The sequence below is a fragment of the Sturnira hondurensis genome, unplaced genomic scaffold (assembly GCF_014824575.4).
Source record: "Sturnira hondurensis isolate 20B ecotype Veracruz unplaced genomic scaffold, ASM1482457v3 Scaffold0013931, whole genome shotgun sequence".
NCBI classification, from domain to species: Eukaryota; Metazoa; Chordata; class Mammalia; order Chiroptera; family Phyllostomidae; genus Sturnira; species Sturnira hondurensis.
The window spans coordinates 525,117-552,346 of record NW_028086562.1 but is presented as its reverse complement, the minus strand read 5'-3'; the positions used below and the strand labels follow the sequence as shown (position 1 = coordinate 552,346).

The window sequence follows — 27,230 nt, the reverse complement described above, 5'->3', positions numbered from 1 at the left end:
CATCCAAACCCTGGATGGACATTATTTACGAACCGTGCAGTTAACAAACCAACATGGAGGGTTTGCGGAGGGGAGCTGGGGCTGGGGCAGGCGGGTGCAGAGGTGAACAAAATGAGCATCTGCTGTCCAGAAGGGCCCGCGTCCTGGGGGGCGCTGGGCCCTCCCTGTCCTGCAGTGCCGGGCGCTCCAAGTAGGGGCTCGGGAGGAGATGGAACACCACCTGGGGAGGATTTGGGAGGACCAGCTCCCAAGGGTTGCCTGAGCCTGAGCTTGAACTTGAGCTGGGCTGGGAGACGGCTGGGACACTAGACACAGGGTCTGTGGGTGGTGGGGCCTCACAGAGAGGGGTGGGGAAGAACAGAACAGGCAGACGGGGCGGTTGCCGTGGCGCCGGGAGAGGCAGAAGGAAGCCAGTGGGTGGGGCGCATGCAGAGGAGTGACCAGGCTGACGTGCTTGGACAGTGCAGGCTTTAGTTTGCAGCTGGTTGTGAGCCATCGAGAGTCAAGCAGAGTGGCAAGCTCCAGACCTGCTGTGGCCACACGTTGAAATTTGGCCCAAGAGAGGCTGATACAGGGACCAGTCAGGCCCCATGTGGCTGTGCCGGGGGGCTGAAGCTGGGCTGGAAGCATGGCAAAGGCTGGAGTGTGCGGGATGGATGGCGATGGGGATGCTGGTCTCAGCTCCCCTGTGCTCGGTGTGGCACGGAGCTCCTGGGCGAGCTATCTCACTTTGCACTAGACCCAGAGCCCTGAGTGGCTGGTCTACTATCGCCCCATCTTACAGATGGAGAAACTGAGGCTCAGAGAGGCCTGGGAGGGAAGGGAGGGAAGGGCCCATGGCCGTGCAGGGTGCAGCAGCAGGCCTGGAATTTCAGTCACACTCTATACGGTGGAAAACAGAAGGCCCGAAAGCCAGTTAATGGTGGGAGGGGTAGGGAGGCATTCTAGTTGCCTGGGTGCCTCAGAGGACAGATGACAGTGACTGAGGTGGGGACAGGCAGTTGGGAAGCAGGGTCTTGTAAGCAGGTTGGTTGGGACCAATGAAAACTTGGTCAGCACTGTGGGTGGCGGCGACGGCCTGAGGCTGGAGCTGCAGACCGAGGTTGACAGGGAGGCTGTGGGTACCAGTGAGATCAGGGTGGAGGGTAGGTACAGACAGAGCCTGAGGAGCTCGGGCATGGGGCTGATGCTTGTCACTCGTCCTCATGACAACGTGACAGCCTGTGTCACGCCACTATTGCCACCATCAGTTTCTAAGTGAGGACACAGGAGCCTGCAGACATTAAACAACTTACCCAAAGCCACACAGCTGGGGGGTCACAGCAAAGTCTCACTGGGGCACCCACCTGGGCAGGTATGGGGAGCGTTCACCCCAGAGGCGGCACAGGGGACCCATGGGCTCCTCACGCTCCCTGCATTTGCGGCTTATCCACGTCCGTCAGGCTTCCACATGCACTGGTTCTGAAACAGGAGAGAGCATTTCTAATGGAGCAAAGGAATGGAAATGGAAACCGGTAGACTTTTGGAAGACAGTTTGCCAGCCTCCATCAGAAGCTGGACACCTGGCATGTCCTTCGACACAGCAAGCCCGTCTCTAGACGACGAACACATGGGCGGGCACGTGTGAAGATATCTAAGGCAGACTCTGTGAACACCGTCGATGTCCCATAATGAAAGACTGAGACACCTTTCGGCTCAGCCAGGTAGTTGGGGTCAGTGCCAGGCAGTATCCAGAGGCACCATACAGTTGACATGGGTGTGTGAGGGTTGTTTACAACCTACTGACACACCAGGAAAATACACTATAAAACCTTATCCATCGACTGGCCCTGGCTGAGGTGGCTCAGTGGATTGGGTGCCAGCCTGCAAACTGAAGGGTCACTGGTTCAATTCCCAGTCAGGGCACATGCCTGGGCTGCAGGCTAGGTCCTCAGTTGGGGGCGTGCAGGGGGGCCATCAATCAATGTATCTCTCACAATCAATGTTTCTCTCCCTCTCTTTCTCCCTCCATTCCCCTCTCTCTAAAAATAAGTAAAATCTTTTTTAAAAGTTTCAGCCTTAACTATAAAATTTAAAAAAACACAACCCATTATCTACCCGTTTGGTCTCATGTTGGTAAAAAAAAATGCATTTACATAATGCATTCATGAAACAATTCAGCTTTGGGGAGAAGTACAAATGCAAATACTTGTTTAATTTTGGTTGTGACAGATGTTGGTGGGAAGAGGCCGCACTGAGAGTGATGGGGAGGCCACCGGCCAGGTTAACAGGGGGCACTTGGAGGCCAGAGTTGGAAGGGTGTATGCTAAAATGCTTTGTGACTTTAATCTGTCTTTTTAAATTACTTTTTTAAAAATTTATTGACTTTAGAGAGGGAGAGGCGGTGGGGGAGGGAGAGGGAGAGAGAGGGAGAGCAACTGATCCGTCACTGCACTTCCATGCACACTCATTGGTCGCACACTGCATGTGCCCGGACAGGGGGCTGGACTCGTACTGGGGATGATGCTGTACCCAACTGAGCTGCCTGCTAATTTTTCTTTTTAATTATCTGGATTTTCCAGGTGTTTTTTTGTTTTTTTGTTTGTTTGATTTTATAGTAAAAATGCACTGCTTGGGAAGAAATATTTACTTTTAAATACTCTTTAAAATGGAAAGACACAGATGCAGAAGTAAGAAAGGTGAAGAAGGCGAGAGCGTCCAGGACTCACGTGGAGAGGGGTCCCCCCTGAACATCCCGAACGCCATCACAGCTGTCCCACTCCCCCCCTTTATTCCCCTCTGCCCTGCACCACCCCACCGGCATTCCCCACCCCTTCATTCCTGTCCGTTGGTCACCCATGTAACTTCCTTGGCTTCTCCATTTCCCATACTGGCCTGAACCTCCCCATGCCTGTTTTGACTTAGATGTTCCCCGTCTCCTTACGTGGGATTCAAGAATCCTATGCAGGAACATCAGAGCCACAGCTACTTACAAATGCGATACTGATTTCACTTGCTCTTTTCTGGGCTAGAGGAGAGACTTCAGGAGAAGCTGGATCATCGATGTCAACCACCGGCTTCGAATACAACTCACCATCTCTACGTGAAACTGCACATTTTCAAGGAGGAAACTACGCCTTTTCCTCACACCAGGGATAGTCTGGGAAACGCTGTTTTAAAAAAAGGCCTCTTTCTAACCCTCTGGGCTCTCCAAGCCTCTGACTTTCTTCCTCATCCTCACAGACGACCCAGGGATCGTTACAGAACGCCTCTGGCCTCCACCGCAAACAAACCCACCCACCCATACTCGCCCCCGTCCTGCCTTCCTGGCTATCTGCTCAGCACAGATTCCTGGAAGGAACCCTGGGCCTCTGCACATGCTCTCTGCCCCGCCCCCTCCTCCTTCCGATCAGCTCCCCAAAGCCAGCCTCGACTGCTCTTGGGGGGTGTGGCCAGAGCCCCCCTCCTGTACCTCCCTCACAGGCATCAGTTTAGATTTGTTTGTGTCTTTATTTGTTCTTTCCCAGTGGGACTGAGCCTGATGAAGGTGGGGACAATGTCCATGATTAGCTTCGGGGACACCTACTACCCAGGAGTGATGAAGGCCAACAGGAGGAGCCAGCCAGGGGTAGAATCTTCGAGGTTGAAGATGAGCTGCAGCCTTGCAGCACCCGGGGTGGGGGCGGGATCACACGGGCACCATAGTCCCCGAGTTGTGATTCCTTTATGCTAGGGGAAGGAATGAGTGGGTGCTCATTCCACAGGAGATGAGGAGGTGGGAGCTATCAGAGAGAAGCATCTGCAGCAGCACCGTGGGCTTCCTGTGAAACGGAGACCAGCCGCTTCTCCGTCTCTGCTGCCGTCGCCCTGTCAAAGTGGAGATCCATTCAAGTAGCTTCTCATCGTGTGCTCCGCTTCCACTCTGGCCTCCAAAATCCACCTTCAACTCAGCAGCCGGGCTAACTGTGCACACGGAATCGCATCACTGCCCTGCTTGTGGCCGGTGGGATGGTTGCAACAGGTGCCGACCCTGCTCTGTGCCAGTGGGCCCGTCCCCGTTCTCATCTCTCTCTCCTCGCCCGCTCTGCCCAGGCCTCCTGGCTGCCTGGCTGTCCGGCTGCCCATGGGAGCCTCGGGAGCCTGTTTTCTCTGCCAGGAAAGCTCTGCCCGGCTGTCCTGTCTCCCTCTCCCGGCTGTCCAGGGTCACGAGGCTCCTGAGATTCATCTTATCCACCACAGTACCGTTGGGGGGACGGCATCCCAACTCTGCCTGACCTCTTGCCCGGATCAAGAGCCAATTATTGCTCTTGATAATAGGGAGATGGGCAAAAGTAGCCAATGAGGTGGCCCAGTGGGGTGACGTTGCCTAACTCTCCTGATCTAATTGCACGATCCCACTTGGATTCGCCACTTAGTGTCACATAAATGAAGCACGTACACTGTGGGGAAGGCAGATGTGGGAACCTAAATTGGTGCCCCAGGAAAGAGGACCTCAGGAAAGACACCTTGGAAAGGCCACTGGGGGCGACCCCTGTCCCAGCTGCCTCAGCATCTGTCAAATACAGTCAGGAAGATTAAAAGGGTGATGAAGAAAATGGCCACCATGGTGCCTGGCATGGCGTAGTAAGTGCCCAGTAACTTTGTGTTCTCACAGAACACACAGCAAGTGTCTCTACTGGGGCAGGTGACTGTGGGCAGTGGGCCCAGGACCACCCTGCTAGAAATGACATTCCGCAGCCTCCCTTGCCGCTGGCAGGGCCGTGTGACCAAGTTCCGGCTGACCGGAGCTCCAGTCAGGTGGTCAGGTGTGCGACCTCTGGTAGGGCCAGAGGGCACTCACTGGGCACGATCCTGCTCTGGACGCACTGGCTGGGCAGGGACCTAGTTTCAACCCCAGTGAGAGGTGCAGGGTCCTGGATCGTGACAGAAACGAGGAAGGGTGCTCGAGGGAAGCCGGCCTGCTCACCAGCCCACCCACCTGGCTGCGCGGGGAAGGGGGCGAGAACAGCCTCTCTCAGGGGAGCCATAGCATCTGGGGCTCTTTGTTACCTGGGAAGGCTTCCCCCATGGTGCTGAGGTTCGACTCGGACACTGGAGGGTGCATAGGAATGTGTCGTTGGTGGGGTGAGTGCAGATCCCGGAAGAGGGGCCACAGTGCACAGACGTCTGGAGGGAGGAGGGCCTCGGCCCATCCTAGCCCGGCCTCGCTGCATTGGAACCTCCTGTGTGTGGAGTACAGATTCCCTGGCCCTGCCACTCCTATCCGGGCACCTCCACTCAGGTCTTCGGAATCAGGAGCCACAGGGTCTGGGCCAGGAATCTGAGTGTTTACCCAGTGCCTTTACCCAGGTCGGTCCTGTGACCAGCAGTTCCAGGAACTGCTGAGCCTGGCCTGCGGGCTGCAGGCTGCGGGCTGCCTGGGGAACGCGGCATTGAGTCAGAAGTACATGGTTGTAGCTCCTTTAAGAAACTCGAACTTTAACCCACAGGCCACTGGCTTCTTTCCTTTTGGGGGAGAGATCACACAGTCCTTTAGAAATTTAACGAGAAGTACCACCCTTTTCTCAGAAAATGCTCCCTCCTCTCCTAACATTTAAATATTTTTTTCCAGGCACCCAGGAATCTGCTCTTCGAAGCCGTGGAAGGTCCTTGGGGGCAGTGAAGACAGGGGCCTTGTCGCATCAAAGCGGTGTGGGGACAAATGTCTCATCATTAAATCTGAGGCGGGTTAACGGGAACATAACCACATTTGGTTCCACACGCATGCGTGGAAGCACCACTCACTCACGTGTGAAAGTGGCACACTTTGGGGAGGCCCGCTCTGAACCCCAGCACGGGCAAAGGGCTCTAGGCGGGAAGTCCAGCTGACAGGTGAGGGGGCAGGGGGGCCTGACCCAGGTGGGCCTCACAGGGTGGAGGTAGATGGGGCAGCGTGCAGAGAGCAGGGGGTGGGGGGCGGGCACCAATAAGTGGGCGAGGGTCTGGGTGGGGCAGAACTCAAAGGTGAGAATTCAAAGGTCACTGCGGGGGCAGTGACCTCAGGTTTTTGACATCTGGTTTACAATAACGCATGGAAGGACTGCAAGGAATTCATGGGCCGATTCCTAGAAAACCGTGGGGGTGATCAGGGAGGGGTTGGGAAGGAGGCCGAGGATGGAGCATCTGTGTTTGCGGGGTGTGGTAATGGCTGTCCCAGGGGAGTTGTGGCCACCTCCATGGAGGGGCTGGGAAATGAGACAGAAGGCAACTCCCTGGGGGGCCCACCTCTGAGTGGGGGCAGGAGAGGAGCCGAGAAGGGGGAGAGTCAGAGGAGAGAGAGAGACAGAGCGATGGGAGGTCAGGGACAGAAAGGTCAAGCAGTCCATTGCGCTGGGCAGCTCAGGGACCTCCTTAAAGGAGTCTTCTGTCTTATTGTTGACTGTGCCATGAATGTCCTTGACCTTGTCCTTAGTAAAATCATGGCCAAACATGTAGAGGGAAAGAAACATGAAGTCTGAAACTGACTTTAAATGGTTTGGGAAACAAACACGAGTCTATACACACATACACACGTATAAAGTGTATCTATGTATATGTGCACCCACAAAATGTGTTTATGTGCATATTACACACACACACATAAATACAAATACAAACAGATACATAAATACATATATTTAAAATGATAAAGCAAACGAGGCAAAACGTTCACAACCGGTGACTCTGGGCCAAGGGCTGGAGGAGTTCCTCGGCACAGTCTTGCAGCACCGCCTTGCAGTTTGAGATGACATAAAAATCCCGTTCCAAAAGGCTGCTTTTGCGGCTGGCGCAGGATGCAAGCCAGACAGTGGCGGGTGAGCCCGTGCAAACTGCAAACTGAGCTCGAGGGGTTTGCGGGAAGGGAAGGGAGGGCGTGGCCATGGAGGGGTGGGATGTTCTTAAGAAGGGGAGGAGTGGGTGCTGGAGACTATTTTAGGGCTGAAACGACTCCTGGAGGGGAGGCCGAGGAGGGGGAGGAGGAAGAGGGAGGGCTGCGGGACCGAGCTGAAAATGCAGGACAGAGCCCAGAGATCAGCTTCGGGGTGGAGTAGGGTTGGGGCCCCTAGCCCGTTGACAACGGCCTGCGCCGGGTGGCCCCCGGAAGCGTGGCCGCTTTAAGGCGCGCGGAGAGTCAGGCGCAGAGGGGGCTCCGCACTGGGGGTGGGGGCGCTGCGGCCACAGGAAGTGGGCTCCGCAGGGGCCGTCCTCGCCTTGGAGCCAGATCAGTGATCCCAGCGATCCGAGAGGTCTTTCCGTGTGTAGGATTTTTCGAGTGAGCGCTGGTGCGGTGGCGCCTTCTCTTCGCGCTTGTGCCTGGAAGAAATCCGCCCTCGTGTTGGGAGCCTGGGCTTGTTTTCGCTGCGCTCCTGAATTTGAGCTTCGCCAAGGGCTGGTCCTAGCAGGGCGGAACGGGGCCAGTCTTGGCTCTCGGATCAGAAGCCAGGCACAGTATCAGGGTGACCCCAGCAGCCTGTGGCCCAGAGGAGCCCCAGGACAGGGACCGGCCAAGTCCACAGCTGGGTGGCCAGAGGCACCCACTCAACCCCACCACGCGAAGGCAGACAGCCACGTGGGCCCCATCCTCCCTACCAGACACTTTAAATTCCACAAGCCCTTCCCCACCCCCACCCCAGGTGTGTGATCAGATCCTCCTCCTTCCCCTTAGGTGGCTCCTCTGTGAGGTCACAGTGACATCACACTTCGGAGGAAGGTGACTTAGCCTTTGATTCATCCTGCAACTCAGACACACAAATCCTCTGAGACTTGTCTCCTCTCCTCCTGGCTCCCTTGCGGGGGACCTGGAGCCTCACTTCACAGCCACAGAGTTTCCTTCATGGCACCACATTGCCTGCCCCAAGTAAGGTGGGGTGGGGTGGGGTGGGGTGGGGTGCCTCCCCTGCACCCTGATATAAGGTGGCCTGTGCCCACCGCTAAGGAAGGAGCCCCTTGGAAAAAGTGAAAAAGACAGGGGGTGTCAAACACAGGGGATTTCTGAGCAGCCACGTGCTGCCCCCTCACGTGTATTAATCACGGTGACTTACCGAAGTTTCCCAGGGGTTGCCCAGGGAGGGTGTGAACTTCCAGGCCTGGAAGACACTTTCTGGCAAAACTGTGCCTTTGGACTTGAGTGTGCGATGCCCTGACCTAGTGACTGGCTTGTTGGGGCCTGGCCGGGCCTTGCAGGGTGCTCTTTGGTTTCCCCACCTCCAGCTCAGCGCAGCGAGGAATAAACCCCACGCCGGGTCTTTCACTTCAGCCTGCAGCCGCTGGATGGTCCATTATCTCTGATGAGTCAGGGCCATTTGAATTCATTATACGTTTATTATGCATTTATTCTGAAACAGCGTGGATTGGGCTGAAATCACCCCATTAGGCTCTAGTCTCTACAACCCCATTTGCCCAGCAGTTGTGTTTAAAAGAAAAGGGATCAGCCTGTAATGCCCTTTTGCTCAATTTTGCTTTTACTGTTTCCAGCAAAAGAGTCTGTGGGTGGGAGCGGAGGCATTGCAGACAGACCCACTGTCTGAGGCAGAGCTCCTGGTGGTTGGGGGGAGGGGGTGCTGCTCTCCAATGAGGCGCTGGGGGGCACCCTGCTGGATGGACGTGCAAAGGGCAGGAGAACCCCTTAAAGGGGAGCTTTGAGACAAAAAGACTTACTGCTGAAATTGATCTCCTGGCCCTGCCAGGCCACCCCCGCCCCTCCCCGAGGGGGAAGGTGTTGCCCAGGGGAGCTCCAGCTACGGCCAGCCTTATCCTGGACGCTTTTAATGTCCTCATGCTTGTGGGGCTTCACAGCCCCCACCCGGAGACCACCGAGCAGGCTGGCCGATCTCTAGCATCAGGTGTTGAATCTCCTCTCCTTAATTTGCACGCCGGCTGCCTACTGAAAGCTCTCCGTCCGTGTGGGCACCTGGTCACCATCTGGGATCCCGCCCATCCTAAAGAGAGCTGGCAAACAGTCCTTCTAGAGCTGGATTTGGACTTCGGGTTATTTAAAAGAGTACTTTCTTTTTATTCCATTCCTCTGTGCTTTATTAAAGTTATTCATAGACTAGTTATGAAAATCACAGAGCTCCTAAAAGCAAAAAAGCACTTCTAGGGTCTTCTGTCATGGAGGCCTAATTAATTCCATTTTCTCACCATTGTACTTCGGGAGACGGGAAGGGTATGCTTAAAATGTCATTTTGCAAAAAGATGGGGTTTTGGAAGGGAGCATTCCAAGCGAGCCTGTCCCATCGAGTTCCTAGACAGGAAGGGGTGTCGGTCGAAGCTTGTGCTGAACCCTGTGCAGGAGGTGGCTGGGTGGGCAGGCGGCCGTTCTGCCCAGAGCCACACTCCTTTGTTTTCTGTGTTGTGCACAGTTCCAAAGAGGCAAGTCAGTCGGCCTGGGCACCAGAGCCGAAATGCGCTGGCGAGAGCCTGGGCCCCCCGCCCTGGGGCTGAGTTCCAAGACTGACCAGCCGGCCGAGTTGACTGGTGGGGCAGAGGGGAGACGGGCCCAAGGTACCGGAGGGACAGGGAACTCTGTCCCCCGACCCATTCACGGGTGTTCTTACACTGTGCTTTTCAGGAAACCTAGAAACAAGATATTCTTCCTCTGAAATGAGGAAGAATGTGCTAATAAATAATGAACCACAATTTATTTCAACATCACCAGTTTGAAGTCTGTAATGATTTACACACACGTTGTAAAAGGAGTTTTGCTGAGAAAGAAAGATCAAAGGAAAAACATTGAATGTAAAACGTGTTTGTCAAGGTTTTAGAAGCCCTCATTTCTACATCTGACCTCTACGATTTTATTATGTGATAAATAAATATTTGTACCCCCCCAGCGCCCCACAGAAATATCCATTTCCTGAGTCTGGAAGCGAACAGACGAGAGATGCTGACTGCAGGGATTTACAAGCTGCAAAGTAAAAGAGCGTGGATGCTCATTCACCGAGTGTGAGTTTCTTCCCAAACCCCGAGCGATTCCCTGCCTGGCTGCTCTCCTGGCTGTGCCGACTGGTCCTCCCCTGCGGATGGAGCCTTTACTCCTGATCCTCAGGGGAGCAGCTGAGGTGGGATGAGAAGGAAGTGGCTCACAGCTTCCTCAGAGTAGGGGTGGGGGCGCGCCAGAGCCTGGAGAGTAAATGCACTTTAGCTCAGTGGTGGCCAGAGAGAGTCCTCCTCCTCGCCTTCATCCCCACCTTCACCTCTGCCATCGCGCTCCTCCTCCTCCTCACTGTGGCCACTGAGATCAGTGTCCCTGCCCGTGCGTGCCACGCCCAGCTCCGAAGCAGGCACCTCAGCATCTCACAGCCAAGGAGGACCAAATCGGCTCAGGGGTTCCACTCCCATCCGGGCCAACAAGACGAAGTTCCCAGGGAGGGGAACGGCTGTGCGCCTCCTTGGAGCAGCCAGCGCAGGCTGGTTCCTGGGTCCGGAGAGAAGACAACTAGATCAGGACCAGTTCTGGCTTCTCAAAGAGGATGGCGAGTTCCCAGAAATCATTCATTCATTCAGCCAAGGTCTGGAGCTCCTGTGCTCGGCAGGGACCCTGCGAGGTGCCCGGGACTGGCGATGAGGCAGCAGAGAGGGTCCGGGCTCCAGTCACCCCTCTCTGCGTGGAGCCAGCCCTGCCACCAGCGGGCACAGAGTCCGAGTCCTCCAAACCCGGGAGGGGCTGGGGGAGAAGAGAGTCTAGCTGCTCCCTGAGACCTTCCAGATGTGGAGCCCTGGGTCCCCCATTATTTAGGAAAATAGGTGGAGGGGGTCTTGGTGAGGGGGCCAGAGTGGCAGTTGAAACAAGGAGAGTGGGTGGGGTGAGATTTCAAAGCTGAGGCCGGGGTGCGGCCTTGGTGGCAGCTGTTGTTTCAGAGAAAAGGGTGGGATGCTTCTAACTGTGCCCGTGAGTGGAATTCGTTTTGCCTACGCTTGCACCGTGGTCTTTGGCTTAATGTAAGGAAAATGGGCCAACCCAGAGCTGTGCGGACGGCCAGATGCTAGAGGAAATTGAGCTTCTGGTGGGCACTCGGAGCCCACGTTGCAGCCCCAAGACGAATTTGCTTTATTTCAAAGTTAGCCTTTTTGTAAAAATGGAAGTCATCGAATCCAGCCACTCTACAGGTATTTGCTGTGCTCCCATGCGGGGCTGGGGGCTGGGGTTGGCGAAGGCCAGGACAGAGCGGCCCGCCCTGGAGGAGGCTCGGTGCCCCGTTTGTGTGTGTGTCTATTTCCCATCCAGAAGGGGCAAGCTGGCGACCCCCCCCATCTTCACCGGAGGAAAGCAGAAGGTCCGTGTTGAAAAGAGGAAGCACCAGGGTCACAGCAAGAGGCGCAACCTAGGGTGGCCAGCACTGGGACAATTACTCAGAAGTTGAGTGGGTGCCCCACTGTCCCTCTCCCTCATCAAGCACACCCCCCCTCCCCATTCCTGCGAAGAGACAAACCCTGCACCCACTCACCCGCGGTCTAACCTGCGACGGTGGGGCGGTCGGGTCGTGCGGTCCTGTGTGACCGTGGTACAGGTGCTGCGCGGGCGCCCCCCGGGAGCTGCGTGTCCGTGCCAAAACGAGCAGCGGAAACACAACAAAGGTAGAGGACCCCCTTCCTAGCTCTGGTTCGCACCTGCTCCCAACGCCTCTCTCCTAGTCCTCTCAGGAGGCCCTTGCCCCCACAAAGAGCCTTTGTTACTCTTTTGTGAAATGCGAAGGGTCCATCCCGCAGAAGTAATGCCCCTGAGTGCTCGGGAGGGGATGTGAATGGCTCACACGAGAGGGACAGCCATGTGAACTCCTGCAATGCCCCGTGGTGTGCTTGAGTGTGATATTGTTGCGTTACAGGACTGATGCTTATGATTTGGTGATAAAAGATTTGGCATAGATCACCAGCTCACCAGAGAGGGGCGTTAGTTGTGCCGAACCTTGTAACTAGAAGGGTAGTGTGTCCCCACACGGCTGGGCACCAGGCGAGTGGGGCAAGACTGGCCCCAAGAGGGGCACGGCCAGGGAGGGTGGAGAGAGTCAGCCGGGCTCCTTGCACGCAAAGAGCAGAGCCCCAGCCAGGGAAGTTGATGAGAAAGGGAGGCTGGGAGAAGGACACGGGAAGCTCAGAAAACAGAAGGTACAGCTGCCTGTGCGGGGCTGGTGAAGGGCGGGTGCGGGGAGGAGCAAGGGGAGGAGGGTGGGCGGGTAGGAAAGGGCTGTGTTCTCTTCAGGGCACCGTCTTGGAAACACATGTGCTCCAGCTATTTTGTTGTTGTAAACGCTGATACCAGGCCGCAGGGGCCAAGGGTCAGATCCAGAGGGGGCAGTTTGATGGGCCAAGCGTCCACCACACCCCCCCTCTGCCCCCATGGAAAGTGGGGCAGGTTGGTGGACACCTGGGGACAGGTAATTCTTTCAAGGCAAATCAGTTAGGCAGGACAAATTCCTGGTACAAGAAGGAAAAGAAGGTTTGAGGTGTGATGATAAAGAATAACACCTCCTTCTCACCGGGTGGTGAGGGGTTGAGGGTGAAGTGAGCCTTCCAAGTTCAAAGCCATCAGGTGAGAAAGACAACTGGAAGGTCCCCACCGTGCGAGGCGGGTGGGAAGGCAGGAGGCTGTGGGGTGCTGGGTGTTTTCTAAGGAGCTGAGAAGCTGTAAAAGGTTGAAAAAGGAAGTGATGTGATCTGACTCTCATTGTGAAAGGCCACCCCGGCTGGAGGGGACAGAATTAGTGATGTGTGCCCGCAACGGAAGGAGCGCCCTGCTCGGGGCTCAGTCCGCCCTGGGGTCCCCGCAGAGAAGGGAGCGTGGGGGGTGTGGGGAAGGAGACACTTTTCCTCCACCCCGTTGGGCTCCGTGTCGGGGGAGGGCATACCAATTAAAGTTAGACTGACTGGAGACCGATTAACAGAGAAAAGGCACAGAGCTTTGATTTTTACTTACGGGCATGGGAGCTTCACAGAAGTGACACCCCTTTTAAATTGGGGGTTTCTATAGCCGTAAAACAAAAAGCAGTATATTGTGGGGAAATGCCCAGAGAAAGGAAAGGGGCTTCGAGGGGTAGAAACTGTGGGAAGGTAAGAATACGGGGGAACCAGCGGCAGAGAGGGGCTGCGTAGGGCCTAGGGGGGAGTGTGTTCTGCAGGATGGTCCCCTTGGCACCATCTCTGGTGACAGGGGTCGCTGCGTGGGGGGGTGGGCACAGCTGCAACGGAGAGTTTACTCCCCGCTGCCAGGCAGGTCACAGGAGGGCAGAGCGCTCGTCTGTGTCTGACTTTCCTCATCTGCCTTCAGTCCAAAACAATTCTCAGACCAAAGTGGCGGATTTGGGGACAGTGTATTCTGGCCCCTGACAAAGGCAGGGGACCACGATCGGGCCAGTCCAGGAAGGGGCAGGGGGAGGCCACTTAGTATAAGAAGAAGAAAATAAATACCACAGACGTGGGAAACGCAGATGGGGAGCTAGGAGTTCTTTGGCCTAAGGAAGAGGCAGCAGATGTCAGAGCCAAGTCCAAGACCAGGGTGAAGGCGGGGAGGAGCCCACAGGTACCAGGCACCCGAGTAGGCAGACCCCGGAGGAGGAAAGAGCAGGCTATCCTGGGAGTCTAGGTGTACGATTGGGTCCAAAGTCTGCAGAGACTAAGGCAGGCTGAGAGGGACCAGTGGGTCCACAGGACAAATGCCCAAAGGCCGGTCTGCTCTCCACGCCCCAGCCTCTCTTCTTACCAGGAAGAAAGGGAGATGCAAAGGGTTTCCATGGGTCCCAGAGGGTCTTGGCTGGAGCAAGCACAGTCTTCCTGGGTCTCCTCCAGCGAAGAATAGGGCGTTCAGGAAAACGGGTTTGAGGGGTTGGCAATGGAGTGTAAAATGGGGAGCTTTCCTATTTGTCCTACGAATGTGCCTGCAGAAATGTACCAAGATACTATACCATATACCATATATACCATATACCATATACCATATAATATCCCATATACCAAGATATATGTCGGAGGGCGCTCGCTGAGGCATCACGGGCAAGAGCCAACAAACAGATCAATAGACAAATCAGAAAACAGCCTTAATGTTTCTTAATAGGGAATTGATTAGACCAATCCTGGGCATCCACGTAGTGGAATACTATGCAGCCGCGGAAAAGAATGGAGTGGACCAGGGTGGACGGACATAGAATGACATCCAAGAGATTTTACTAGAGAAGACCGGACTATAGAACAGTATGTACAGTATGATCTCTGTGGGGGGGAAAAAAATGGCCGTAAAATACGTGCTTGTTACATGCACTGAAAGTTTTTGGAAGGAAAGGCAAGATATCAATGACTTTGAGGAGAAGGACTGGGGCTGGGAAAGGGGGTTCTACTTTTCATCGATTCATTGCTGCTTCTCTGAGCTAGCTTACTTCCATAAGAAAACGTTAGTTAATAAAAGCTATTTCAGACACCGGTGTAAAGACTTGCAGCTCACTAGACACAGGCAGGATCTTTCATGGTTGGAGGGCAGAGGCCTCTGCTGAAAACCCCAGCAAATACCACACTGAGAGGTTAAATGAGAAACATTTCATCGAAGGCAGGTGGGAGGCAGCGGCGCCCTCCGTCACCCTCTCCGTCCAAGCAGGTGATGGAGTTGGGTACCCACTTGGGCATTAAGAACAGAAGACATTAGTAGAAGGTGCCAGGTGGAAGAAAAAAACAGAACTGTCATAGGTCACAGATATTAGGAACATCCACATAAAAACCCAAGGGAATTTTAGAACTAATAGACTTTTTGGAACTAAGAGTTTATCATGGTTGCTGGACTTCAGATTAATATATAAAACTCAAGTGTATTCCTATACACAAGAAGTACTATAATTTTAAAACTACCATTTACAAGAGCAAGAGAATTTGTCTAACCAAGGAATAAATATAACAGAGGAATAAATATAATGTATTTATTATACATTATTATGTATAATAAATATACATATATAAATGTATAGAGAAAATTATAAAAGTTATAATTATATAATTTGTCACAAATTACACAGTTTTAAAAATTATTTAAAGGGTGTGTATTGGAACAAGAAGGGGGGGCTATATGCCATCTTTATGGAAATGGTCAGCGTCTCACAAAGATGCTAGTACGCTCCAGAATGAATATCTAAATCGAGTGTAGCACCAATCAGAAGTCCCATAAGGAATTTTGAGGAATTGACAAGCTTACCCTGCGGTGTAGACAGAAGAGCAAACAACCAAAAGCAGTTAAGACCGTTCTGAAGAAGGAAGGTGAGCCGGAAAGCAGGGGGAGGGCCGTGGCCCTTCCAAACTGCAGGACTCGTTAGGAACTTGCAGGAACTGGAATGTCTGGAGCCGGCCCGGAAACAGACAGGCTTCAGGAGCAGGGCCCGACAATAAACCCACAGACGTAAGAGGATATTTACGTGGTAGCGGCGGTGCCGTCGGGACAGCGTTCAGGACGCGCTTCCCCAGGACACGGTGCCCTGGCTCAGCGAACATTTTAAACTGAAGCCATTTGAAAAATGGCCCGTGCAGGGAGGCCTCTCCGACCTCCCCCTGAAGCAGGTCATAAAACCCTCCTATGAGAGGGGCATCCCGGTCCCTGGAGGAAAGGAGCAGCCTCCTCTCCAAAGACGGAGGGAGGGAGGACGGGGTGGGGGCGGGCTGGGGAGAGGAGGCAGAATGCATGGGCCCTGCAGTTTCTCCCAGTTTACGGCCCTGAGCTCATACCCCTTTGTCTCTGCGTGTTCTCCCCACAGCCTCAGACAAAACACTGAGGTGTGACTTTCTCTGGGTCCTCCTGTCTTAAGGGAGGCTTAAGACGTGTCACCCAAAACTTACATCCATGTTCTAATGCATCTCTGTCTGCCAAGCTGGCATCACAGAGCCCCAGCGGAGAACCCAGACAACACACGGAGAAAGACGCGTGTTTCCTCCCCTCCAGGAGATCGGCCACACAAGAATGGACTAGTCGATAATGAGGGCCGAGCAACTGATGGTGTTTATAGAAAAAAATAAACTGATTTCACTTCATAGCAAACACGTGCGTAAATTCCAGGTGAGTTAAATGCAAGGAGCCAAATGGGCAACATTTGGAAAATCAGGAGAAAATTAAGAAAGGATTTCTTCACCAAGACTTGGAAAGTACAATCTATAAATGAACAGATTCACAGTTGGTTAAACTTAGAAACCCCAGGCCCTCTAACAACCAAAACAGAGAGACGATGGGAGCCCCAGACTGAGTAACAACGTCCGTAAACAGCCGACGAAGCACATTGACAATTTACCGGGCGCTGCTACAAGCTGTTGGGTGGAAGAGAAACTGGTAAAGGCTGGAAACGGGGAGTCCCCAAGGGGACACCCGAAAGACCAGTGAACGAGAACAAGAAAACCAGGTCGTCCGCCCGTCTCTGCGAACTGTTACTGGGACACGCCTGTTTGTGGTCGCACCGTCCGAGGCTGCGGTGCCGCTGTGGTCGCTGAGTGACAGAGGACGTTCGACCTGCCAAGCCTAGAATACGTGCCGTCTGACTCTGTAGGAAGGGTTTGTTGTCCGTAGATCTAAATGCTCATTAGGGCGCAGAGATGAGTGAATGCTGGAATGTTTTCAAAATCGATACGAAAACCCCGGTCGGTGTGGCTCGGCTGGTTGCGGTGTGGTCACGGGGATGGAAAGGTCACAGGTCTGATTTCTGCACACACACCCAGGTTGCGGGTTTGATCTTTCCCCCCGGTGGGGGCGCATACAAGAAGGCAACCAACGATGCTTCTCTCTAAGATGGATATTTCTCGAGTTCTCTATCCCCCACTCCTGCCTCTCTCTCTAAAAGCAATGAAAAAATGTTCATGGGTGAAGATTTTTTAAAAAAGATACTATAAAGCAGTGAATATAGACGAACATGGCTAAATCTCAAAAGCATAACATTGTAAAGAGCAAATTACAGAGTGATACATACATACGGTTTGATGTTATTTATATAAAGTTTGGATGCATGCACAAAATATAATGCTTGTATATAGATATGGATGTTTGTAGTGATAGAATTTAAGCGATAGAATTCCATGTTTGTGCATGGAAAGAACACATTTGGCAAAGTATATTTTTCTCTGGAGAGAGAGGGGCCAGGGCCAGGACCAGGACCAGGGACCGGGGAAGGGCATACACAGAGACCCTCAAAAGTATCTTTGATATTTCATTCTTTAAATGACATCACATACCAATATGGGGAGGTGGCTTCGAAGCTGGGCGATGGGTTCGTGCCTATTCATTAGATTTTTTTCTAGACTTTTCACTATGCTGCAAACATTTTGTGGTTTAAAAACCAAATCTCTAGGGCCAGGCCTCCAAGCCTGGCTGTGTTGCCTTGGACAGGTTGCGTCCCCTCTCTGGGCTCTCTTCTCTTTGTAAAATTGCCGGTGGCATTAGGGGATCTGCCGTGTCCCTTCCGGTTCCAAAATTCAACAACCTACCACTCAGTGAATGAACGAACCACCTGTGGTCTGTCCACAGCACAGATGTCATTTGGCCGGAGAAGGAAGGAAGGAAGCTCTGATATATGTTACAGTGTGAACCACCCTGAAAACTTGGCACTGAGTGAAAGGAGCCAGACACAAAGGACCGCCTCTCGTGTAATTGCATTTACGTGGAATGTCCCGAACAGGCAGGTCCCTAGGGACAGAAAATAGACCGGGGTTGCCCTGGGGCTAGGGGAGTGGGTCGGGAGGAGGGAGGGAAGGCTAAGAGGGGTGCGTTTCTCTCTGGGGTGATGAAAATATTTTAGAATTGATGGTGCCCACGGCTGCCCAACTCTGAACAGGCTAAAAGCCGTAGAATAGTCCGCCTTAAACGGCTGAACATTACTGTATGTGAGTTACGTATCTCAATAAAGCTGTTAACGATAAAAAGTTTCCCTTTCCCCCAAAAAGAAAAAACATGCAATGACCTTGTATTCAAGCTGTGAACATTCTCTCTGTGAACCACCAACCAGTATCATAACCAACACGGCTTTGCAAGCTCGGTTAACTTTCTAGAAAAATCAGGGATGGTCTGTTTTGGCAACAGCGGGCATTGGTGTTTGACCTCTGCTCCACCTGAGATGACCTCTGCAGTCACACAGACTTAGGTGCCGGAGAGCGGAAAGGGATCCCAGAGTCCCCGGGGTGACTGGCGGAGGGGGCACAGACGTGGCCAGCCCTGGTCATCAAAGCGCACGGGCACCGTCCTCTGCGACGGAAGGTAGAGAAAATACAGTTCCGATGATGGTGACTGGCGTCGCCCCCCCAAAAAGATCAAAGCAATGAAAACACTGGTCACAAACAGGACATTGAGACTCTGTGGTTTGGTCCTAGTCCGAGCCCGAGAACACAGTTTCACAGCCAAGTGCGCTCGCGTCCAGCGGTAAGAGCGTGTGGTGCCGGATGCCAGTTTTATGGTCTTTCCCTGGGTGTAATCCCTGGAAAGGGCCCGGGAAAGTCTCCGTCCAAACTCTGCGCTGCTCCACGCAGATCCTCCTGTCGGGGGAGAGCCGGGGAAGAGCTAGCAAGTAATTGCTTTGTTTCCTCGATCGAGCCTGGTGTGTCCCCAATAAAAGTTAATGATTACGCACACACTTTCAGACATTTCAGAGGAGTCTAGACTGAAACACTGGGAGAAATCTTTGTAGGGTTGCGCTTCAGAATTCCACCTGGAGTAGGGTTTCCAGGTTATTTCAATGCCAGTCTAAAGCTATTACTGTATTTTTTTTCTCTCTCTCTTCATCCAAACAGCCCCACTTTGAAAAGTGCTGTGGGGCCTCTCGGAACAGGTCCGGGCTGCAGATTACATTTCAGAACATTAAAAGCTGTAGTATGAAGACATATGTGCCAAAGGCAGAACACTTGAAAATGAGAAAGATTTTTTTATTTGTCGAGCTGGAAGATCTCTTTCTCCAAACGCCGTACAATCAGACCCTCCTTCACCGGCTCCCCGGAGGGAAGGGGATGAAACAGAAACAGGGAGTCCTTAGCAAGCAGGTATTCTGACGTAGCGGTAGAATTTTAGGCTTAGGAAGACACCTCCCCTCTCCTGGCCAGGAAGCATCTGGTTCAATTTTTATTTCATAGAAGAAGAAACCAAAGCTGAGAAAGGTCAAACGTCTTGTCCAAGGTCATCGGCTTCACGCCTCTGGGGGATTAACACATCAAGGTCCATTGATGACTCGATGCATCACAAGATCTCGCAGGAAGGGTAGCCAGGGACCCTCAGTCAGCCAACCACCAGGCATTTCTGGAGGGCCTCCTGTGTCCCCACAGGGGGCCTGGAGCCAGTTTGGAGCTGGGCGGTAAATACTTCAGGCTTTTCCAACTGGATGTTCTCTTTGCAACGCCCCCAGCCTGCAGCTGTGGTGGAAACACAGCCGGGACCCTCTGTGAGGACCTGGCACCAGAGCCCTCCAGGATTGGCCGTGAGCCTGAGTGAGTGTGACAGCCTGCACACTAGTCCTTCAGTTCCTCCAGGGGGATGGGAAGACTCCTGCCCATCCTACCGTGTTCTGAGGACTGGTCACTGAATGGAAGTTCCCAAACAGTGGTAACGTGGTGTGGGAACTACTATTACCTTTTAAAAACATACTAGTTATTTTTGCCCTGACCAGTGTGGCTCAGTTGGGTGCGTCATCTCCCAAAGCGAAAGGTCACAGGTTTGATTCCTGGTCAGGGTGCGTGACTGGGTTGCAGGTTTGGTCCCCGAGTTGGGGCACTGACGGGAGGCAGCGGGGCAGCTGATGGGCGTTTCTCTCGCACACTGATGTTTCTCTCCCTCTCTCTAAAAATCAATTCATTAATTAAAAATGTATTAGTTATGCTTTAAAATTGTGGTGAAATGTAGTCGACTATTTTAACCGTGTTTAGGTGTGCAGTTCAGTGCACACTTTTGGGGGGCAGTGGCGGGGAGCAGTGAACACAGAAGAACATGGATGGAAGGCTCCAAGGTGTTCGGGAAGAACCATCTACAACCAGATGCAGGTGGGTCTGGGTCACAGCGGGAGGGGTCCGGGCTGTAGTCCAGGTCAAGGTCGTGGAATGGGAGAGGGCACCGTTTCGTGAGAAGTGGAAGCCTGGGAGCCCCGCTGGTGGCAACACCTGGAGTCGGGCTTGGTGAGCCGGTGCCTGGAGGTACCCAGGCAAGAGAAAGCCAGGAAAGGCAGACAACTGGCAAAAGCTGTGAGGGCAGGGTGTGGGTCTGGGCTATTTCAGGGGCGAAACAATAAGGTCTTAGGTACATCGAACCCTGGGGGTGAGAGGGGGAGGTGACAGGGAGGACCCAGGTCACCACCTAGGAAGAAGGCGGTACTGTTTTGTGACACATTATCTGTCCTTGTTTGTGGTTCACCTTTTACTTTTGTTTCGGGTGGGGTTCACTGCAAGGGCTCTGTCTGCCTGCACATTTTATTTACACGAAAGTTCAGTAGGTCTGGGTCACAGGGATTTTGGGCCAGGCCAACCCAATGTCCTAGGAATAAGGTCCCTGGTACCTTATTAATGCAAGGCGGTGCGTAAACCCCACAGCTGAATCCGTCACTTCTACCGTCAGGAGGGCCTGAGTTTGCTCAGGACAAACCGCTGGGCCACCGTCTTCCCCCCCCCCCCACCCCCGATCGTTGGTGCAACTCCTGTTCTCTGTGTGGCTAAAGAAAGTGGCAGAGTGTAAACTCCACAAGGTTACCCGAAAGCTACACACGCCTGCTGAATCACTTTTTAAACAATCCCCAAAACAATTTCTCTTGTTCCTAGTACAGCTCTGAGCCACAACAATTAATCACATCCCCTGCAAAATTAGCCCCGTGTTTTGTATCCAAAGGTCAGTGTTCAGACTGAGAAATGGTTTAGTGCTTTTAAACACAGGGCTCAGCACATAAATATTTATCACGGGAGGACAGGAACTCATTGTACACGGCGTGTTTACCTTATCGGGCAGTTACCTGGGGCAAGGAGTCCACTGTCTGCTTCCTGTCCCAATTTCTCTTGCCCAAGACCTTGGGCAATTGTTTGTTTGACAGAGCGTTCTGTCCTCACTCCCTTTCTGCTGGGAATAACAGCACAGGGCGCTGAACAAACACACCACCTGATCCACACATACCTGACTTCCAGACGGGAGGAGAGTTCCGGGTGTTTGCTAGAAAGACCCAACCAGGGCCCTGAAGGGGAGCAACAGTGCTGCTCCCAGGAAAAACCCAGAGCTTAGGGTCCGGGTCCCCGACTCGGCTGGTTTGGGTTCACCATTTCCAGCGCTCTCTGTGGACTTTGTGGAATGTGGAGCTTTTGCTAGTGACGATGACGTCACAGAGACAGGGGCAGAGGACGATCACAAACAGGATTTGTGGCGAAAACACAGCTATCGACTTTATGGCTCTTTTCTCTGTGAAACGCAAATGTTGGAGCGGCGTCAGCCAAGTTGGCTTTAGTCTGGCCACGCATTTGTTTTGGCCACTCTTCGCCTTCATTTCGCAAGTTCTCACACTAACTCGCTCGGGCGATTGTTACATAAGAAAGCCCCGCTGGGCCCTGTGCCCAACATTCAGTCTGGCATTTCTCCGCCTCCCCACGGGAGTCCCAAGGAGTGGGGTCTGTGGCCCTCTGGAACAGCTGATACATGGGGACCCTCGGACAATCAACGTCTTTCAAGCATTGTCTTTCTTTTCCCTCCAACATCTCGGTTCTCACTAATCACTCGTTTCGTAGTTTGTGTGGGTTTATTGGAATCTGTTTCTAACCTCAGTTTCCATTCACTAGTCTCTTCTGATTCCGAAGGTTTACTAGCAACTCTGCATTGTTCTGTTTTACTGTGCATGTAATTTTGCACCTATTTTCATCTGCATGTAGTTCAGTTGGCCATTTGTATCTCTCCTTTCTGAATTGCTGGCTGTCCTTTGCTTACTTTTCCTGTAGACATTTTAATATCGCGATAAGAACATCGTCACTTTCAAAGTCACCCTCCCTCTCCCGGGTGCCTCTCTCGTCCTGGGCACTGTGCAGGGTTTTTTTTTTTCTTTTTCTGTTTTTTTTTTTTTTTTCATGGATTTTTCTATTAGTTCTAAATGTGGCCCTTCCAAGTTTCACGAGACATTTTTTCAGAATTCAGTACGTAGATTTATATTAGCCCCCGATGTCCCCACAAGGGCAAGGTTGACCTGTCTTAGGCATTCTGACCCCTGCACCTGGCTGACCAAAGAGGGATGTGGCGAATATTTGTCTAATGGACAGAACATCTATGCAGAAATTATTCTCTATTTTCCCCGAACCATCCTCTTTCCAGACTAAAAAATAAAAAGGAAAACAGCAACAAAAACCCTAACCTTTTTATTTTAACCCCAGCGCCATCTTCTTATTCTGTGATTATTTTAATGGCTGTGCTCTAAGACATTTTCTTTTTCTTTCTCTCTTTTTTAAAGATTTTGTTCACTTATTTTTAGAGTGAGGGGAAAGGAGGGAGAGAAACATCAATGTGTGGTTGCCTTTCATATACCCTCACTGGGGACCTGGCCTGCCACCCAGGCATGTGCTCTGACTGGGAATCGAACTGGCGACCCTTTGGTTCGCCACAGCCCATGCTCAATCCACTGAGCCACACCAGCCAGGGCTCCAGGACATTTTCTTGACATATAATCATTAAATATGCATATGGCATTTTAAAGCATATACAAAAGTAAGGATGTATTTTCAGCTTTGCTTCCAAAATCCTTCTTGATGTAGTCTGTGGGCTTTTAGCCACAGCAGTCTACTAGCCAGCACCTTCATTAGAAGGCTCCACTCTGACCCTGAAAACCGATAGCACGGAGCCCGGTATGCTGTTATTCTCTTGTGTGTTATAACGCCAACTTTCCCCGATTCTTTAGCTCACACCGGTCCACCCCCGAGCGAGTTTGCAGGGCGACGCAAACCCTGCAGGCGGAGGGAACAGATGATGTGTGAAGTCTGGGGAACACACTGAGGGGTTCCGGAAGGATCCCTCCTGCTTTAGAGCCTCCGCCATGTTCAAGTTCGGCTGTGCCTGAGTTCCTCCCGCGTTCATTCGAGCACTGTCCGTTGAGTGCAGATGGGGTCAGGTGTTCTGCGAGGCTCCAGCCGCAAAGGTTTGCGGTTTCCAGACGTTGTCTCTTAAAAAGTAGGCCCGGCTGGGATAGGCTCCCTCCCCATTGAGCACAGATGCCTTGGTACGCACCGACTCATGAGGCCCCTCGTCATTGATCGACTACCCCTCAAGGCCAGATCGCTCAGGGCCCCTCAACAGTTTCTCTCTCAAGCTCACCAGGCCCAGAGGTGGGGTGTCAGGGGCCCCATTCCGGAAGTCTGGCACGTTACAGTGTGTTCTGGAGGAGCCTTGTCCTGTCGGGGCGTCGTTTGGGGAGGATACTCATTTGCTGCGACCACCCTGCTGTTCCCTAAACATGTTTGGGGTTCCCTCAGAAGGACTCAGAATCCAGCCCCCACTCTGCTAGTCAGCAGCTGAGACATCGCCAGTGAACCGCTTCCCTCCTCCAGCCTCTGCTCTCTCACTTGTACGAGGAACAGATCAGACCCCGTGTCTCACCAGACTCCTCCCAGCTCCACCATTCAGGGGTCCCCCATCTCCGTTCATTATGAGCTTGACGGGCGAGCTCTTCTCTGAAAAAGGGGGGCGCTCAGACTTGCCTGGTCTGTCTTGCTGGGCTGCTGTGCGGATTCCAAGAAATAACGGCTTTGAAGACACTGAAAGTTAGAAAGCACTAGATGGGTGTAGGTTAGAGTCTTGTTCCTTTGCGTCGTCTGACCCTCAGGCCGCTGCTGCCTCCTCTAGCCTGCCACCCATTTTGAAGTTCAGTTAATATGAAAATGTATTAAACATCTACAGGGGGGGGGCCTGCTGTCAGCCTCTGGAGAAGTGCTGGGCACGGGGGTGCTGGGCACGGGGGGGGGGGTCCAGGGCTCAAGGAGCTTCCAGTCGAGCGAGAGACAGACATGAAGGCAAATCAACCGAACACACGTGTTCATCTCAGAGGAGAGAAGAGTCGCCACAGACACCTGCTGAGGCCCAAGCTGAGGGTGGCAGCCCACCCTGGAGAGCTCTGCCCACCCAGGGGAAGGCGTGCCTGTGGAGGCCAAGAGCCAGAGGCTGCAGTTACGGGTTGAGTTGTGTTCCGGTGAAGTCCTACCTACCCACCAGTACCTGTGAACGTGACCTTACTTGGAAATCAGATGATTGCAGATGTAATTAGTTAAGACAAGGCCGTACTGGACGTGGGTGAGGCCCAAACCCGGCAGGACTGGTATCCTCAGAAGAAGAGAGAGAGCCCAGGGGAGGAGGCCATGTGGAGATGAAGGCAGGGGCTGCAGTGATGCAGCCACAAGCCAAGGAGTGCTGGCAGCCCCAAAGCCGGGAGAGGCAGGAAGGACCCTCTCCTGCGGCTTTCAGAGGAAGCGTGGACCTGCCAGCACCTTAATTTTGAACCCCTGGCCTCCAGAACTGTGAGAGAACCCGTTTCTGTTGTTTTAAGCCGCCCAGTTTGCAACAGTTGGTTATTAGCAGGGAAGGAATATGCATAGGAGCCAGGCACACGCACGGGATTGTGGGGCTGGGAAAAGAGCAAGGACAGGGACTCCACGGTGGCAAAAACCTGGGCGCGTTCGAGGAACCCGCAGAAAGCTCATGAGGTCTGGGGGCGGGGCGGGGGGGGAGGGGACTTTCCAGGGGCCTGGTCAGGGTGCCCGCAGGGCGAAGAGAGCTGCGGAGGGTGCTCAGCAGGAGAGGCCGGCGCCTGCCCTGCGGGAAGAAGGCGTTGCTGCAGGACTGAGGGGCACAAAGGGATGAGGGACTGGCGCCTCCTGGGGAGGCTGGCCAGCCCCCTCCCTGCCCCCCTCCCCCCCCCCACACTGGGATGATGCAGGGAGAGGGAGGCAGTGGAAGGCTCTGGGGTGTGTGTTGGAGAACAAAGCTGCCTTCCCTGGTGGCGAATTAGGTGTGGGTGTGTAAAGGACGGGGAGAGACCACGTACTTCAATGAGGAGGAATGAAGTCAGTCTTGGGGCTGGGGTGTGGAGGCGCTCCTAGGAGCCGGTGAACGCCGTGGGGGGCGGGGAGGCAGGACGTGTTTGTTGATCTGATAGGGCTGTGCTCAGGCTTTCCTCTTACTCACCGAACTTGGCTCCGAATGACTTGGCTGATTCCAAAACTCAAGCCCCCTCCTCCTCGCAGGAGGAGGTTCATGAACCCCTGAGGCAGACACTCAGTGGAGCGTCTGCCCCCCCCCCCAAAGCAGCTTCAGTTATGTCCTTTCAAAGGGCATAATCACTGACTAATCCTCGGCGTTGGGGAGGAAAACACCCTTTGAATACGTGAGGCTTGTAAAAACAGTGGGTCCCATTTCTTTCTAGCCGACCTTGACAGCCCAGAATGGAACCTCGCCTGTCGGCACACGCCATCAGGACGCCTCGCTTCGTTATCAAAGTCTGGGTGCTTGGAAATAAATAATAAACGTATCTTCCCATTCTCGTTTAATTAGGAACTTTATAAGCTAACCGTGAGCTAAGAGCCTCATTATCAAAACAACGTGTAGCTGGAAATTCACAACGGGCAGCTCCTGCCTCGGTCGTTCGAGGACTCGTCTGGTATTCCTGGTACTCGAAAGACGGCCTGGCTTCCGTGGTAGCCATTTTTACACAAAATGTCAGACGAAGCTGGGGAAATGATTGTAAATACGGTGCGTGGGATGGCAATAAAGAGGTGGAGGCAGCCAGTTCAACACACAACTATTATATTTTAAACTCACATAAACAACCCTGTCTGCCCCGACCCCCCCCCACCCCCGCCCCCGCCCCTCTTTTCTTCTCTCCTGGGGCAAAGCCTTTCCAGCCAGGGCCTTATTTATTACCCTTCTAGCCTGGTGACCCCCAGAAGCTGCACGGTCATGGCCTGGTCCTGCGCCTGAGCCTCAGAAAGGGCCCCCCACTGCCGGTTGGGTCCCTGCAGTCACAGGCTGCAGGAGGGAACATGTCTGAACAGAGCCCTCCCCTTCCCTCCCACACCTGCCCTTCCCAGAGTTCCTCCCACCAGCCTGACTCCTGACTCCTCCCCACCCCCACGCGCCCCCCACCCCAGCCAGGGCAGCAGGAGGCTCAGTGTTTCCCTTCCAACCCTCTCACACACACACACCCAGTCCCCATTGCCATTGCCTGGGCCACTGACATTTGTCACCTACTTCCATGCCATGTCTCCCTGGCTCAGTCCAGGCTCCTGTCCTCCAATCTGTCATCCACACCGCAGCCTGGGTAATCGTTCTGGAGCAAATCTACACACGTCACGATCCTTAAAAGAAAGAAAGCAACGCTTTGAGAGCTCCCCACCCATCACTCCCCAGGTGGAGCCCAGCTTCCTTAACTCCACAGCCTTCCCGGCTAATTCGTCCTCGCCCTTCAGAGAGAACACCCCCTTCCGTCCCCCGGGACCTGGGGGCTGAGCTGCCTGCTGGGCCTCCGAGGCGCTCATTGTCCAGCACATCGAGACCACTGGGTGACCATGTGAGTCTTGCCCACACACACAGCTTGGAAACACCCATTTCCTTTTTCCTGTTCAGTCGGGTTTGACTCCAGGCCGGTATCCTGCCAGGCAAGCAGCAGGTGAATGCCCTTTGTGCTTGAGGCTCTTGACTTTCATCCCGTCCAGATGCAGAGCCCACCCCAGACTAAAACATGGAAGGGAGCCCCTCCGATCCGAGGGCCACTCCTGGAAATGCAGGACACCCTTGCCCGGCCCTCTCTGGTCCTGCCATTCCTGGACACTGGCATCTTGGCCCCCAGTGCCTGAGCCACCTCACCGGTCCACTCTCCCCATGGAAGCTTGATATGCATCCTCTTCCAAGTCTTGGGGACTCTTCCCAACGGGGAACAGCCAGCTCAACCTCCCCGATGAGCTCAGGCTGTTCCTGAATACAGGGAGAAGGTGGCTTCCACGGAATTTCTGCCCCCACCCGGGGGAAAGGAGTCTCGGGCTGGAAGACGGGAGAATGCAGTAACCCCCTCACCAACTGGCATCTGGTAAGTCACCCCTTTGCTCAGCCATGAGCTCTGAGCAGGGGTGTGTCCCTCTCCGACTGCCTCCCCAGCGCAGCGGCACCTGGTAACCAGAGAAACTCCACCAATCAAACACCAACCCAGAGCTCCCAGATGCGCAGAAATCTGGACGTAGCCAGGCCCAGTGCCCACAAGGTCGTGTCAGATCGGGCGAGTGAGGACGCTGCGGGGGACTGTACTCAGGACCAC

The 27,230-nt window shown here is 53.6% G+C and overlaps 1 long non-coding RNA gene across 1 annotated transcript; it reads left to right on the top strand.

Annotated features, from left to right (window-relative positions):
• Nucleotides 1-12,172: 12,172 nt before the first annotated feature.
• Nucleotides 12,173-25,734, top strand: LOC118998122 (uncharacterized). Its single transcript, XR_005068808.1, has 4 exons — nucleotides 12,173-12,526; nucleotides 14,045-14,181; nucleotides 18,727-18,972; nucleotides 25,475-25,734. It is a non-coding gene; the product is annotated as an uncharacterized LOC118998122 (long non-coding RNA).
• The last annotated feature ends 1,496 nt before the right edge of the window (nucleotides 25,735-27,230 follow it).